We start from the raw sequence: 14,420 nt of genomic DNA, 5'->3' as shown, positions 1-14,420 counted from the left end.
GTCTATGAAGCCCGGCAAGTGTGTGAATGGGTGGGCTGGGGGGGTGGGGGGAGAGAACGGGAGCGAGGGGGGAAGGGTTTGAGTGAGACGCTGCTCGCTGCCGAGGTGCGTGAGAGGGGAGCCTGGTGCCGTGCCCGTGCCTGAAGCGTCCAGCGGTAATGGCCCCTCGCGCAGCCCCGTGACAACAGGTGTGCAGCCCCGTCCCTGCACGGATAGCCTATACTTATGTCAGCAAAACCCAGACTCTCCAAACCAAGGCAGAAACACACCACAGCGACTGGGTGAACCCAGGGCCGCACGGTGGCGCAAATATGAACTAGGGTCCCGACCCGAAACGCCACTTGCTCCTTCTCTCCCCAGGTGCTGCCCGTCCCGCCGAGTTACTTCAGCATTTTAGATTTTTTTAGATTTAGAGATACAGCGAGGAAACAGGCCCTTCGGCCCACCGGGTCTGCGCCGCCCAGCGATCCCCGCACATTAACACTATCCTACACACACTAGGGACAGTTTTTACATTTACGCAGCCAATTAACCTACGTACCTGTACGCCTTTGGAGTGTGGGAGGAAATACGAAGATCTCGGAGAAAACCCACGCAGGTCACGGGGAGAACGTACAAACTCCGTACAGACGGCGCCCGTATTCAGGATCGAACCTGAGTCTCCGGCGCTGCATTCGCTGCAAGGCAGCAACTCTACCGCTGAGCCACCGTGCCACAAGTGGCCATTTTGTGTCCATCTCCAAAACATCACCTATCTGAAGGTGCTGCCGGACTCATGTTCATAAGTGATGGGAACAGAATTAGGCCATTCGGCCCATCAAGTATTCCCCGCCATTCAGTCATGTCTGATCTATAGTATCTCTCCCTCTCAACCCCATTCTCCTGCCTTCTTCCCCATAACTCATGACACCCGTGCTAATCAAGAATCTGTCAATCCATTTAGAACTGAGATGAGGAAAAACTTTTTCAGTCAGAGAGTTGTGAATCTGTGGAATTCTCTGCCTCAGAAGGCAGTGGAGGCCAATTCTCTGAATGCATTCAAGAGAGAGCTGGATAGAGCTCTTAAGGATAGAGGAGTCAGGGGGTATGGGGAGAAGGCAGGAACGGGGTACTGATTGAGAATGATCAGCCATGATCACATTGAATGGCGGTGCGGGCTCGAAGGGCCGAATGGCCTAATCCTGCACCTATTGTCTATTGTCTTTCCGCGCTGTATCTCTATACTAAACTAAAGGCGTGGAAGTTGGAACCAGACCGATGGCGTGGTGAGAGTCGGGGAGGGGGGTGAGAGTCGGGGAGGGGGTGAGAGTCGGGGAGGGGGTGAGACTCGGAGAGGGGGTGAGAGTCGGGGAGGGGGTGAGAGTCGGGGAGGGGGTGAGAGTCGGGGAGGGGGTGAGAGTCGGGGAGGGGGTGAGAGTGGGGGAGGGGGTGAGAGTCGGGGAGGGGGTGAGAGTCGGGGAGGGGATGAGAGTGGGGGAGGGGGTGAGAGTGGGGGAGGGGGTGAGAGTGGGGGAGGGGGTGAGAGTCGGGGAGGGGGTGAGAGTCGGGGAGGGGGTGAGAGTCGGGGAGGGGTGAGAGTTGGCAGAGGGGTGAGAGTCGGGGAGGGGGTGAGAGTCGGGGAGGGGTGAGAGTCGGGGAGGGGGTGAGAGTCGGGGAGGGGGTGAGAGTCGGGGAGGGGTTTGTGTCGGGGAGGGGGTGAGAGTCGGGGAGGGGGTGAGAGTCGGGGAGGGGGTGAGAGTCGGGGAGGGGGTGAGAGTCGGGGAGGGGGTGAGAGTCGGGGAGGGGGCGAGGGTCGGGGAGGGGGTGAGAGTGGGGGAGGGGGCGAGGGTCGGGGAGGGGGTGAGAGTGGGGGAGGGGGTGAGAGTCGGGGAGGGGGTGAGAGTCGGGGAGGGGGCGAGGGTCGGGGAGGGGGTGAGAGTCGGGGAGGGGGTGAGAGTCGGGGAGGGGGTGAGAGTCAGGGAGGGGTGAGAGTTGGCAGAGGGGTGAGAGTCGGGGAGGGGGTGAGAGTCGGGGGGGGGTGAGAGTCGGGGAGGGGGTGAGAGTCGGGGAGGGGTGAGAGTTGGCAGAGGGGTGAGAGTCGGGGAGGGGGTGAGAGTCGGGGAGGGGTGAGAGTTGGCAGAGGGGTGAGAGTCGGGGAGGGGATGAGAGTCGGGGAGGGGGTGAGAGTCGGGGAGGGGGTGAGAGTCGGGGAGGGGGTGAGAGTCGGGGAGGGGGTGAGAGTCGGGGACGGGGTGAGAGTCAGCAGAGGCGGCCGCAGCGTCAGTGGTCCGGGCCTGGGATCGGCCGGGAAAGGCGCTGAGGCTTCGGAGAGGCGGTTGGGTGTTGGTGCCAACAGTCATAACAACACAAGATACATGAAGCATGAAGTTAAAGTGACGAGTGGAACGGCTTGGGGGACGTGCAAAGATTGGGAAGGTGGGGAGTGGGTTTAGGGGAGGGGAGTCAGTCAGACTCGGCGGTAGGGGGAGGAGTTGTACAGTTTGACAGCCACAGGGAAGAAGGATCTCCTGTGGCGTTCTGTGCTGCATCTTGTTGGGACCAGTCTGTTGCTGAATGTGCTCCTCAGGTTGGCCAGTGTGTCACGGAGGGGAGGGGGTGAGCTGTATTGTCCAGGATGCTCCACAGTTTGAGGATCATCCTCCCCTCCAAGACCAACCCCCATGAATCCATTCTGTTCGGTTTGTCCCCCCCCCCTCTTTCCCTCTCCCTGCGGTCTCATGGAATCTAGCTCTTCAACCTAACGCAAAGGGACAAACAAACACTGCCTGTCCTTCCGCCCAACCCCTCCAAGCCTGTCCTATCCATGTCCCTGTCCAAGTGTTTGTTAAATGCATTGAAAGTACCTGCCTCAACCTTCAATGCATTTAACAAGCACTTGGACAGACACTGGAATCTTGAGGGAAATGCGGCACGGTGGCGCAGCGGTAAAGTTGCTGCCTCACAGCGCCAGTGACCCGGGTTCTGTCCCGACTATAGGTGCTATCTATACTGAGTCTGCACATTCTCCCTGTGAGCACGTGGGCTTTCTCCGGGTGCTCCGGTTTCTCCCCCACACTCCAAAAGACGTACAGGTTTGTTGGCTAATTGGCTTTGGTAAAATGGGAAATTGTCCCTAGTGTGAGTAGGATAGTGTTAGTGTGCGGGGATCGCTGGTAGGTGTGGACACGGTGGGCCGAAGGGCCTGTTCCCACGCTGTATCTCTGAAGTCTAAAGTCTGAACAAATAATGGTGGAGGAACTGAGATGGTCAGGCAGCATCTATGGAGGGTATGGACATCTGTTGAGGATATTGACTCCATCTACACCTCACGCTGCCTCAGCAAGGCCAGCAGCATAATCAAGGACCAGTCTCACCCCCGGTCACTCCCTCTTCTCCCCTCTCCCATCGGGCAAGAGGCACAGAAGTGTGGAAACGCACACCTCCAGATTTAGGGACAACACAAACGCCAGCCAGCACCGCCATTCAATGTGATCATGGCTGATCATTCTCAATCAGTACCCCGTTCCTGCCTTCTCCCCATACCCACTGACTCCACTATCCTTAAGATCTCTATCTAGCTCTCTCTTGAATGCATTCAGAGAATTGGCCTCCACTAACTTCTGAGGCAGAGAATTCCACAGATTCACAACTCTCTGACTGAAAAAGTTTTTCCTCATCTCCGTTCTAAACGGCCTACCCCTTATTCTTAAACTGTGGCCCCTGGTTCTGGACTCCCCCAACATTGGGAACATGTTTCCTGCCTCTAATGTGTCCAACCCCTTAATAATCTTATACGTTTCGATAAGATCCCCTCTCATCCTTCTAAGTTCCAGTGTATACAAGCCTAGTCGCTCCAGTCTTTCAACATACGACAGTCCCGCCATTCCGGGAATTAACCTAGCGAACCTACGCTGCACGCCCTCAATAGCAAGAATATCCTTCCTCAAATTTGGAGACCAAAACTGCACACAGGTGCGGTCTCACTAGGGCCCTGTACAACTGCAGAAGGACCTCTTTGCTCCTATACTCAACTCCTCTTGTTATGAAGGCCAACATTCCATTGGCATGAAGATCGTTCAAAGGTCCCCAATGAGGTAGTTGGTAGATCAGGGCCGCTCTCTAGTGATAGTTGGCTGGTAACAGCCGGGAAGAAACTGTCCCTGAATCTGGAGGTGTGCGTCTTCACACTTCTGTACTTCTTGACTGACGGGAGAGGGGAGAAGAGGGGGTGAGACTGGTCCTTGATGATGCTGCTGGCCTTGCCGAGGCAGCGTGAGGTGTGGATGGAGTCAGTGGAAGGGAGTTGGGCCGCGTAAATGGTCAGGGCTGCGTCTACAATCCCCTGCAATTTCTTGGGGACTTAAATGGAGTTGTTGTTCCCATCTATATTTGGACTGAAGCACAAAGTGCTGGAGTAACTCAGCGGGTCGAGCAGCATCTCTGGAGGACAAGGATAGATGACATTTCGAGTCATGACCTCTTCTGCAGTCTGAAGAAGGGTAGCAACCCCAAAACATCATCTATCCATGTTCCCAGGAAATGCTGCCTGACCCACTAATTTACCCCAGCACTGTGCGTCCTTTTGTGTAAACCGGCGACTTTGTCCCATATCCCTCACCTTCAAGCTATGCCCTCTTAGTGGTCTGGTAGAGGTGGTCCCCATGCTGGGTATCTTGTTACGGGAAAGATGTTGTCAAGCTGCAAAGGGTCCGGAGAAGATTTTTGAGGATGTTGCCAGGACTCGAGGGCCTGAGCTATAGAGAAGTGTTGAGCAGTTTAGGAGTCTATTGTGACTTATGAAGAGTGTAAGAAAATAACTGCAGATGCTGGTACAAATCGAAGGTGTTTATTCACAAAATGCTGGAGTAACTCAGCAGGTCAGGCAGCATCTCAGGAGAGAAGGAATGGGTGACGTTTCGGGTCGAAACGTCTGAAGAAGGGTCTCGACCCGAAACGTCGCCCATTCCGTCTCTCCTGAGATGCTGCCTGACCCGCTGAGTTACTCCAGCATTTTGTGACTTATGAAGAGATCGGGAGAGAGGGAATGATTCAAGAACACTCTTTATGCAGTTAAAACTACATCTGCTGGATCTCCTGGTTGCGAACCATTTTAACTCCCTTTCCCATTCCCACCTTGACCTTTCTGACCTGGGCCTCCTCCACTGCCTGAGTGAGACCACACACATATTAGACAACCAGCCCTGAGACGATGGACCAAAGTGCAACACCTGCTACCCATAGAGTCATGGAATGATACAGCCTGAAAACAGGTCCTTCGGCCCAACTTGCCCACACCGGCCAACAATGTCCCTGCTGCACTAGTCCCACCTGCCTGCGTTTGGCCCAAATCCCTCTAAACCTGTCCTATTCATGTACCCGTCTCAATGTTTCTTAAACGTTGCGATAGTCCCTGCCTCAACTACCTCCTCAGGCTGCTCGTCCCATACGCCCACCACCCTTTGTGTGAAAAAGTTACCCCTCATCTCCCTCGTGTTCCTATTAAATCTTTAATCAAGCATTAAAATATGTGGAGAGGACGTTTCCATTAGTGCGAGAGTCTAGGACTAGAGGTCACAGCCTCGAATTAAAGGACGTTCTTTTAGGAAGGAGATGAGGAGGAAATTCTTTAGTCAGAGAGTGGTGAATCTCTGGAATATTTAGCCACAGAAGGCAGTGGAGGCAGTCAGTGGATATATTTAAGGCAGAGATAGATAGATTCTTGATTAGTACAGGTGTCAGGGGTTATGGGGAGAAGGCAGGAGAATGGGGTTAGGAGGGAGAACTAGAAAAAACGTGATTGAATGGCGGAGTAGACTTGATAGGCTAAATGGCCTAATTCTACTCCTATCACATATGATCTTATGAACTCATCTTGAACCTATGTCCTCTGGTTCTCGATTCCTCTACTCTGGGCAAGAGACCCTGTACATCTACCCTCACGAGATGCAACACCTGTCCCTTTACCTCCCCCCTCAACTCCATCCAAGGACCCAAAGAGTCTTTCCAGGTGAGACAGAGGTTCACCTGCACCTCCTCCAACCTCATCTATTGCATCCGCTGCTCCAGATGTCAACTTATTTACATCGGCGAAACCAAACGCAGGCTCGGCGATCGCTTCGCTCAACACCTGCGCTCGGTCCGCGTTGGCCAAACTGATCTCCCGGTGGCCGAGCACTTCAACTCCCCCTCCCACTCCCAGTCTGACCTTTCTGTCATGGGCCTCCTCCAGTGCCATAGTGAGGCCCACCGCAAATTGGAGGAACAGCACCTCATATTTCGCCTGGGCAGCTTGCAGCCAGTGGTATGAACATCGACTTCTCCAACTTTTGATAGTTCCTCTGTCCCTCTCTTCCCCTCGCCCTTCCCAGATCTCCCTCTATCTTCCTGTCTCCACCTATATCCTTCCTTTGTCCCGCCCCCCCTGACATCAGTCTGAAGGAGGGTCTCGACCTGAAACGTCACCCATTCCTTCTCTCCTGAGATGCTGCCCGACCTGCTGAGTTACTCCAGCATTTTGTGAATAAATTCCTTCGATTTGTACCAGCATCTGCAGTTATTTTCTTATACTACCTGTACATCTACCCGATCTATTCCTCTCACGATTTTGTACACCTCTATAAGATCACCCCTCATCCTCCTGTGCTCCAAGGAATAGAGTCCCAGCCTGCTCAACCTCTCCTTATAGCTCACACCCTTGAGTCCTGGCAACATTCTCTCACCCCTTCTAACGTAACAACATATTTCCTGCAACATGGTGCCCAGAACTGAACACAATATTTTCTGCACTCTTTCCAGCTTGACAACATCTTTTCTATAACATGGTGACCAAAACTGAAAACAACACTCCAATTGTGGCCTCACCAACGTTTTATATAACTGTAACCTGACCTCCCAATTCCTATACTCAATACTCTGACTGATGACTATTCACCTGTGATGCCACTTTCAAGGAACCATGCACCTGCACTCCTAGAGCCCTCTGGTCTACAACACTCCCCAGACCCCTACCATTCACTGTGTAACTCCTGCCCATGTTAACCAGCATAGGTTCACGAGGTTAATCCCTGGGATGGCGGGACTGTCATATGAGGAAAGATTGGAAAGACTGGGCATGTATTCACTGCAGTTTAGAAGGATGAGAGGGGATCTTTAGATTTTAGATTTTAGATTTAGAGATACAGCGCGGAAACAGGCCCTTCGGCCCACCGGGTCCGCGCCGCCCAGCGATCCCCGCACATTAACACTATCCTACACACACTAGGGATAATTTTTACATTTGCCTAGCCAATTAACCTACATACCTGTACGTCTTTGGAGTGTGGGAGGAAACCGAAGAACTCGGAGAAAACCCACGCAGGTCACGGGGAGAGCGTACAAACTCCGCACAGACGGCGTCCGTAGTCAGGATCGAACCCGAGTCTCTGGCGCTGCATTCGTTGTAAGGCAGCAACTCTACCGCTGTGCCGTCTTATAGAGATTTTTAAAATTATAAAAGGACTGGACAAGCAAGATGCAGGAAAAAATGTTCCCAATGTTGGGGGAGTCCAGAACCAGAGGCCACAGTCTAAGAATAAAGGCGCCAGAGACCCGGGTTCGATCCCGACAACGGGTGCTGTCTGTACGGAGTTTGCACGTTCTCCCCGTGACCTGCGTGGGTTTTCTCCGAGATCTTGTGAGGTTATCCACTTTGGTGGTAAGAATAGGAAGGCAGAGTATTATCTGAATGGTGTCAAGGAACAGGGGACGTACAACGAGATCTGGGTGTCCTAGTGCATCAGTCACTGAAAGGAAGCATGCAGGTACAGCAGGCAGTGAAGAAAGCCAATGGAATGTTGGCCTTCATAACAAGAGGAGTTGAGTAGAGGAGCAAAGAGGTCCTTCTGCAGTTGTACAGGGCCCTAGTGAGACCGCACCTGGAGTATTGTGTGCAGTTTTGGTCTCCAAATTTGAGGAAGGATATTCTTGCTATTGAGGGCGTGCAGCGTAGGTTTACTAGGTTAATTCCCGGAATGGCGGGACTATCATATGTTGAAAGACTGGAGCGACTAGGCTTGTATACACTGGAATTTAGAAGGATGAGAGGAGATCTTATAGAAACGTATAAGATTATTAAGGAGTTGGACACGTTAGAGGCAGGAAACATGTTCCCAATGTTGGGGGAGTCCAGAACCAGGGGCCACAGTTTAAGAATAAGGGGTAGGCTATTTAGAACTGAGATGAGGAAAAACTTTTTCTGCCAGAGAGTTGTGAATCTGTGGAATTCTCTGCCTCAGAAGGCAGTGGAGGCCAATTCTCTGAATGCATTCAAGAGAGAGCTGGGTAGAGCTCTTAAGGATAGCAGAGTCAAGGGGTATGAGGAGAAGGCAGGAACGGGGTACTGATTGAGAATGATCAGCCATGATCACATTGAATGGCGGTGCTGGCTCGAAGGGCCAAATTACCTCCTCCTGCACCTATCTCTCTATGTTTCTACTTCCCAAAATACATCACCTCACTTTTATCTATAATTAATTCCATCAACCATTCCTCAGCCCACCTGGCCAACCGATCAAGATCCTGGTTAGATGCTGACTGGTTAGCACGCACGCACGGTGGCGCGGCGGTAGAGTTGCTGCCTCACAGCGCTTGCAGCGCCAGAGACCCGGGTTCGATCCCGACAACGGATGCTGTCCGTACGGAGTTTGCACGTTCTCCCCGTGACCTGCGTGGGGTTTTCTCCGTGATCTTCGGTTTCATCCCACACGCCAAAGGCGGACAGGTTTGTCGGCTAATTGGCTTGGTATAAGTGTAAATTGTCCCTTGAGTGTAGGGCAGTGTTAATGTGCAGGGATCGCTGGTCGGCGCGGACCCGGTGGGCCGAAGGGCCTGTTTCTGTGCTGTATCTCTAAACTAAAACTAAAGAAAAAAGCTTTTCACTGTACCATCGGCCATCGTGACAAGAATCTAAACTAAGGGGCGGCACGGTGGCGCAGCGGTAGAGTTGCTGCTTTACAGCAAATGCAGCGCCGGAGACTCAGGTTCGATCCTGACTACGGGTGCTGCACTGTAAGGAGTTTGTACGTTCTCCCCGTGACCTGCGTGGGTTTTCTCCGAGATCTTCGGTTTCCTCCCACACTCCAAAGACGTGCAGGTATGTAGGTTAATTGGCTGGGTAAATGTAAAAATTGTCCCTAGTGGGTGTAGGATAGTGTTAATGTGCGGGGATCGCTGGGCGGCACGGACTTGGTGGGCCGAAAAGGCCTGTTTCCGGCTGTATATATATGATATGATATGATAAACTGAATAACTAAAGACAGACACAAAAAGCCGGAGTAACTCAGCAGGACAGGCAGCGTCTCTGGAGAGAAGGAATGGGTGGCGTTTCGACTCGAGAACCCTCTTTTGACAACCATCTTCACTATCTGCAGAACCACCGTTTTCTGAACCCATTCAGTTTGCTCTCCCCCCCCCCCCCCCCCTGCTGATTATCGTCCCCTGTTGAGTGTCAACCGTGCACTAATGGTTATAAGATTGGGCTGTTAAAAGGTAAGACCTTTTCTTATAGGATAACTAGCGTTATAATGCAGGGAGTCTTTTGCTAGCCCCAACATGCAGCCTCCAATGTTTAATGCCCGGACCAATCCATTATACCTGTCTAACACCTCCTTTAAAATATATATTAAAAAAAACACGTTGCTTTGTTCTGACAATACACAAATAACCAGAGGATGAAGCCCTGTAATCTCCTCACCACTTGCCTTGGGCTAGCTGATATTTCCAAAGAAGAAATCACAACGTTCTTAAAAGCTTTCTGTCTGGTTCTCTCTCGTGTTTTTTTTTTTTTTGGTCAAATTTACAGATGTTAGTTTGTAAACCAGACACCACAATGAAAGTTGGCAGTGGGCAGCTTGCCAGAGACTTGAAAGGGCAATCCTTTCTTCTGTCGCTCTGCTCTGTTTACGTTCAGCTGTGTCTCACTCTGACCACTAGAGCGGTGTTTATAATTTAGTTTAGAGGTAACAGCGCAGAAGCAGGCACCACTGCCCACCGAGTCCGCGCCGACCAGCGATCCTCCCTGACCTCTAGGGTTGCCAACTGTCCCGTATTAGCCGGGACATCTCGTATGTTGGGCTACATTTGTTTGTCCCGTAAATTTGTCCTGTGCTCTTAAGGATAGCGGAGTCACGGGGTATAGGGAGAAGGCAGGAACGGGGTACTGATTGAGAATGATCAGCCATGATCACATTGAATGGCGGTGCTGGCTCGAAGGGCCGAATGGCCTACTCCTGCACCTATTGTCTATTGTCTATTGGGACCGCCCTTGTCCCGTGTTAGGCCCACGGACCGCTGTAGACCCCGACGCTGTAGATTTTTAGATTTAGATTTTTAGATTTAGAGATACAGTGCGGAAACAGGCCCTTCGGCCCACCGGGTCCGCGCCGCCCAGCGATCTTCGCACACTAACACTATCCTACACCCACTAGGGAAAATTTTTACCTTTGCCCTGCCAATTAACCGACATACCTGTACGTCTTTGGAGCGTGGGAGGAAACCGAAGATCTCGGAGAAAGGGCGGCACGGTAGCGCAGCGGTAGAGTTGTTGCTTTACAGCGAATGCAGCGCCGGAGACTCAGGTTCGATCCTGACTACGGGTGCTGCACTGTAAGGAGTTTGTACGTTCTCCCCGTGACCTGCGTGGGTTTTCTCCGAGATCTTCGGTTTCCTCCCACACTCCAAAGACGTACAGGTATGTAGGTTAATTGGCTGGGTAAATGTAAAAATTGTCCCTAGTGGGTGTAGGATAGTGTTAATGTACGGGGATCACTGGGCGGCACGGACTTGGAGGGCCGAAAAGGCCTGTTTCCGGCTGTATATATATGATGATATGATGATGATGATGATGAAAACCCACGCAGGTCACGGGGAGAACGTACGAACTCCGTACAGACGGCGCCCGTAGTCGGGATCGAACCTCAGTCTCTGGCGCTGCATTCACTGTAAGGCAGCAACTCTACCGCTGCGCCACCGTGCCGCCCGGACAGTGTAGGCTAACGGAGCTCATTAACGTTATCGGAGTTCCGGGAGCGGGGCCGAGTGTGTTCGACAAGGGAGGTGCCGTGGTAGTCTGGCGTGCTGACCTCTACCGGGGCCGAGGCCAGGCGACAACTCTCAGACACCTCCTCCTACTTATCCTTGGACCACGACCCCACAGATAAGCACCCGGCCTTAATCTCAAACACCATTACTGATTTATTCACGAAATGCTGGAGTAACTCAGCAGGTCAGGCAGCATTTTCAGGAGAGAAGGAATGGGCGACGTTGCGGGTCGAGACCCTTCCTCAGACTGAAGAACGGTCTCGACCCGAAACGGCACCCATTCCTTCTCTCCTGAGATGCTGCCTGACCTGCTGAGTTACTCCAGCATTTTGTGAATAAGTACCTTCGATTTGTACCAGCATCTGCAGTTATTTTCCTCCATTACTGATTTCATCACTTCTGGCTGTCTGCCTTTCACAGCCTCAAACCTTATCGTTTCCCAGCCCCGCATGGCCCGTTTTTACTTTCTCCCCAAATCCACAAACACAACTGCCCTGACAGACCCATTGTTTCTGCCCGTTCCTGACTGATGGAAATGATTTCCAAGTACCTCCGCTCCATCCTATCCCCCCTGGTCCAATCTCTCCCGACCTATGTCCAAGATACTTCACACGCCCTTCGTCTCTTTAATGACTTCCGATTTCCAAGCCCCAACTCCCTCATCTTTACTATGGACGTTCAGTCACTCTACACCTCCATCCCCCCACCAGGAAAGCCTTAAAGCTTGCCGTTTCTTCCTCGACCGCAGAACCATCCATTTTCCCTCTATTAACACTACTCTGCCTAATGGAGCTGGTCCTCACCCTCAACAACTTCTCCTTCCCCTCCTCCCACTTCCTCCAAGTCCAAGGCGTAGCTATGGGCACCCGCCTGGACCCCAGCCATGCCTGCCTCTTTGTAGGGTATGTTGAACAATCCCTGTTCCAGGCTTTAGAAGGATGAGAGGAGATCTTATCGAAACGTATAAGATTATTAAGGGGTTGGACACGTTAGAGGCAGGAAACATGTTCCCAATGTTGGGGGAGTCCAGAACCAGGGGCCACAGTTTAAGAATAAGGGGTAGGCCATTTAGAACTGAGATGAGGAAAAACTTTTTCAGTCAGAGAGTTGTGAATCTGTGGAATTCTCTGCCTCAGAAGGCAGTGGAGGCCAATTCTCTGAATGCATTCAAGAGAGAGCTGGATAGAGCTCTTAACGATAGCGGAGTCAGGGGGTATGGGGAGAAGGCAGGAACGGGGTACTGATTGAGAATGATCAGCCATGATCACATTGAATGGCGGTGCTGGCTCGAAGGGCCGAATGGCCTCCTCCTGCACCTATTGTCTATTGTCTATTGTACACCGGCCCTATCCCCGAACTCTATCTCCATTACATTGGTGACTGCATCGGTGCTACCTCCTGCACCCGTGCAGAACTCATGGACTTCATCCACCTCACCACCAATTTTCATCCTGCACCAAAATTCACTTGGACCATCTCTGACACCTCCCTTCCATTCCTTGGTCTTACGGGAGATAGACTAATGACTGACGTCTATTACAAACCCACTGACTCCCACAACTATCTCGACTACACATCTTCCCACCCTGCTTCCTGCAAAGACTCTATCCCCTGCTCCCAATTCCTCCGTCTACGCCGCATCTGCGCCCAAGATGAGGTGTCCCATTCTACGACGTCCGAGATGTCCTTATTCTTTAGGGAACGGGGGTTCCCCTCTCCCATCGTAGACGAGGCCCTCACTCGTGTCTCCTCGGTACCCCGCAGCTCCGCCCTTGCTCCCCCTCCCCCTAGTCACAACAGAGACAGAGTCCCCATAGTCCTCACCTTCCACCCCATCAGCCGTCACACACAACACATAATCCTCCGTCATTCCCGCCACCTCCAACGGGATCCCACCACTGGCCACATCTTCCCATCTCCACCCCTTCCCACCTTCCGCAGAGACCGTCCCCTCCGCAACTCCCTGGTCAACTCATCCCTTCCAACCCAAACCACCCCCTCCCCAGGTACCTTCCCCTGCAACCACAGAAGATGCAACACCTGTCCCTTTACCTCCCCCCTCGACTCTGTCCAGGGACCCCGACAGTCCTTTCAGGTGAGGCAGAGGTTCACTTGCACCTCCTCCAACCTCATCTACTGTTTCTGTTGTCCAAGATGTGGACTCTTATACATCGGCGACACCAAACGCAGACTGGGCCATCGTTTTGCGGAACACCTTGGCTCAGCCCGCCTGAACCAACCTGATCTCCCAGTTGCTGGACACTTTAATTCCCCTTCCCATTCCCACACAGCCCTTTCTGTCCTCGGTCTCCTCCATTGTCAGAATGAGGCTAAACACAAATTGGAGGAACAGCATCTCATATTTTGCTTGGGCAGCTTACAGCCCAGTGGTATGAATATTGATTTCTCTCAGTTCAGGTAGCCCCGGCATTCCCTCTCTCTCTCTATCCCTCCCCACCCAAGTCACACCAGCTTCTCATTTTCACCCCACAAACAGCTAACAATGGCCTGTTTCCTTTATCATCGTTACTTTTGTGCACATCTTTCATTCATTGTTCTTTATCTCTCCACATCACCGTCTATATCTCTCATTTCCCTGATCCCTAACCAGTCTGAAGAAGGGTCTCGACCTGAAACGTCACCCGTTCCTTCTCTCCAGAGATGCTGCCTGTCCCACTGAGTTACTCCAGCATTTTGTGTCTATCGACAATTTACACATACACCAAGCCAATTAACCTGTTCGTCTTTGGAGTGTGGGAGGAAACCGAAGGTGAAAACCCACGCGGTCGCGGGGAGAACGTACAAACCCAGTAGATGGGATTGAACCCGGGTCTCTGGTGCTACAAGCGCTGTAAGGCAGTAACTCTACCGCTGCGCCACCGTGCCGCCCTGCATTCGGTGGAGTTTAGAAGGATGAGGGGGGACCTCGTTGAAAGGAAGCATGCAGGTACAGCAGGCAGTGAAGAAAGCCAATGGAATGTTGGCCTTCATAACAAGAGGAGTTGAGCGTAGGAGCAAAGAGGTCCTTCTGCAGTTGTACAGGGCCCTAGTGAGACCGCACCTGGAGTACTGTGTGCAGTTTTGGTCTCCAAATTTGAGGAAGGATATTCTTGCTATTGAGGGCGTGCAGCGTAGGTTTACTAGGTTAATTCCCGGAATGGCGGGACTATCATATGTTGAAAGACTGGAGCGACTAGGCTTGTATACACTGGAATTTAGAAGGATGAGAGGAGATCTTATCGAAACGTATAAGATTATTAAGGAGTTGGACACGTTAGAGGCAGGAAACATGTTCCCAATGTTGGGGGAGTCCAGAACAATGGGCCACAGTTTAAGAATAAGGGGTAGGCCATTTAGAACTGAGA

This window comes from Rhinoraja longicauda, chromosome 1, assembly GCF_053455715.1.
Source record: "Rhinoraja longicauda isolate Sanriku21f chromosome 1, sRhiLon1.1, whole genome shotgun sequence".
NCBI lineage: Eukaryota > Metazoa > Chordata > Chondrichthyes > Rajiformes > Arhynchobatidae > Rhinoraja > Rhinoraja longicauda.
This window is presented reverse-complemented; position numbering follows the sequence as displayed.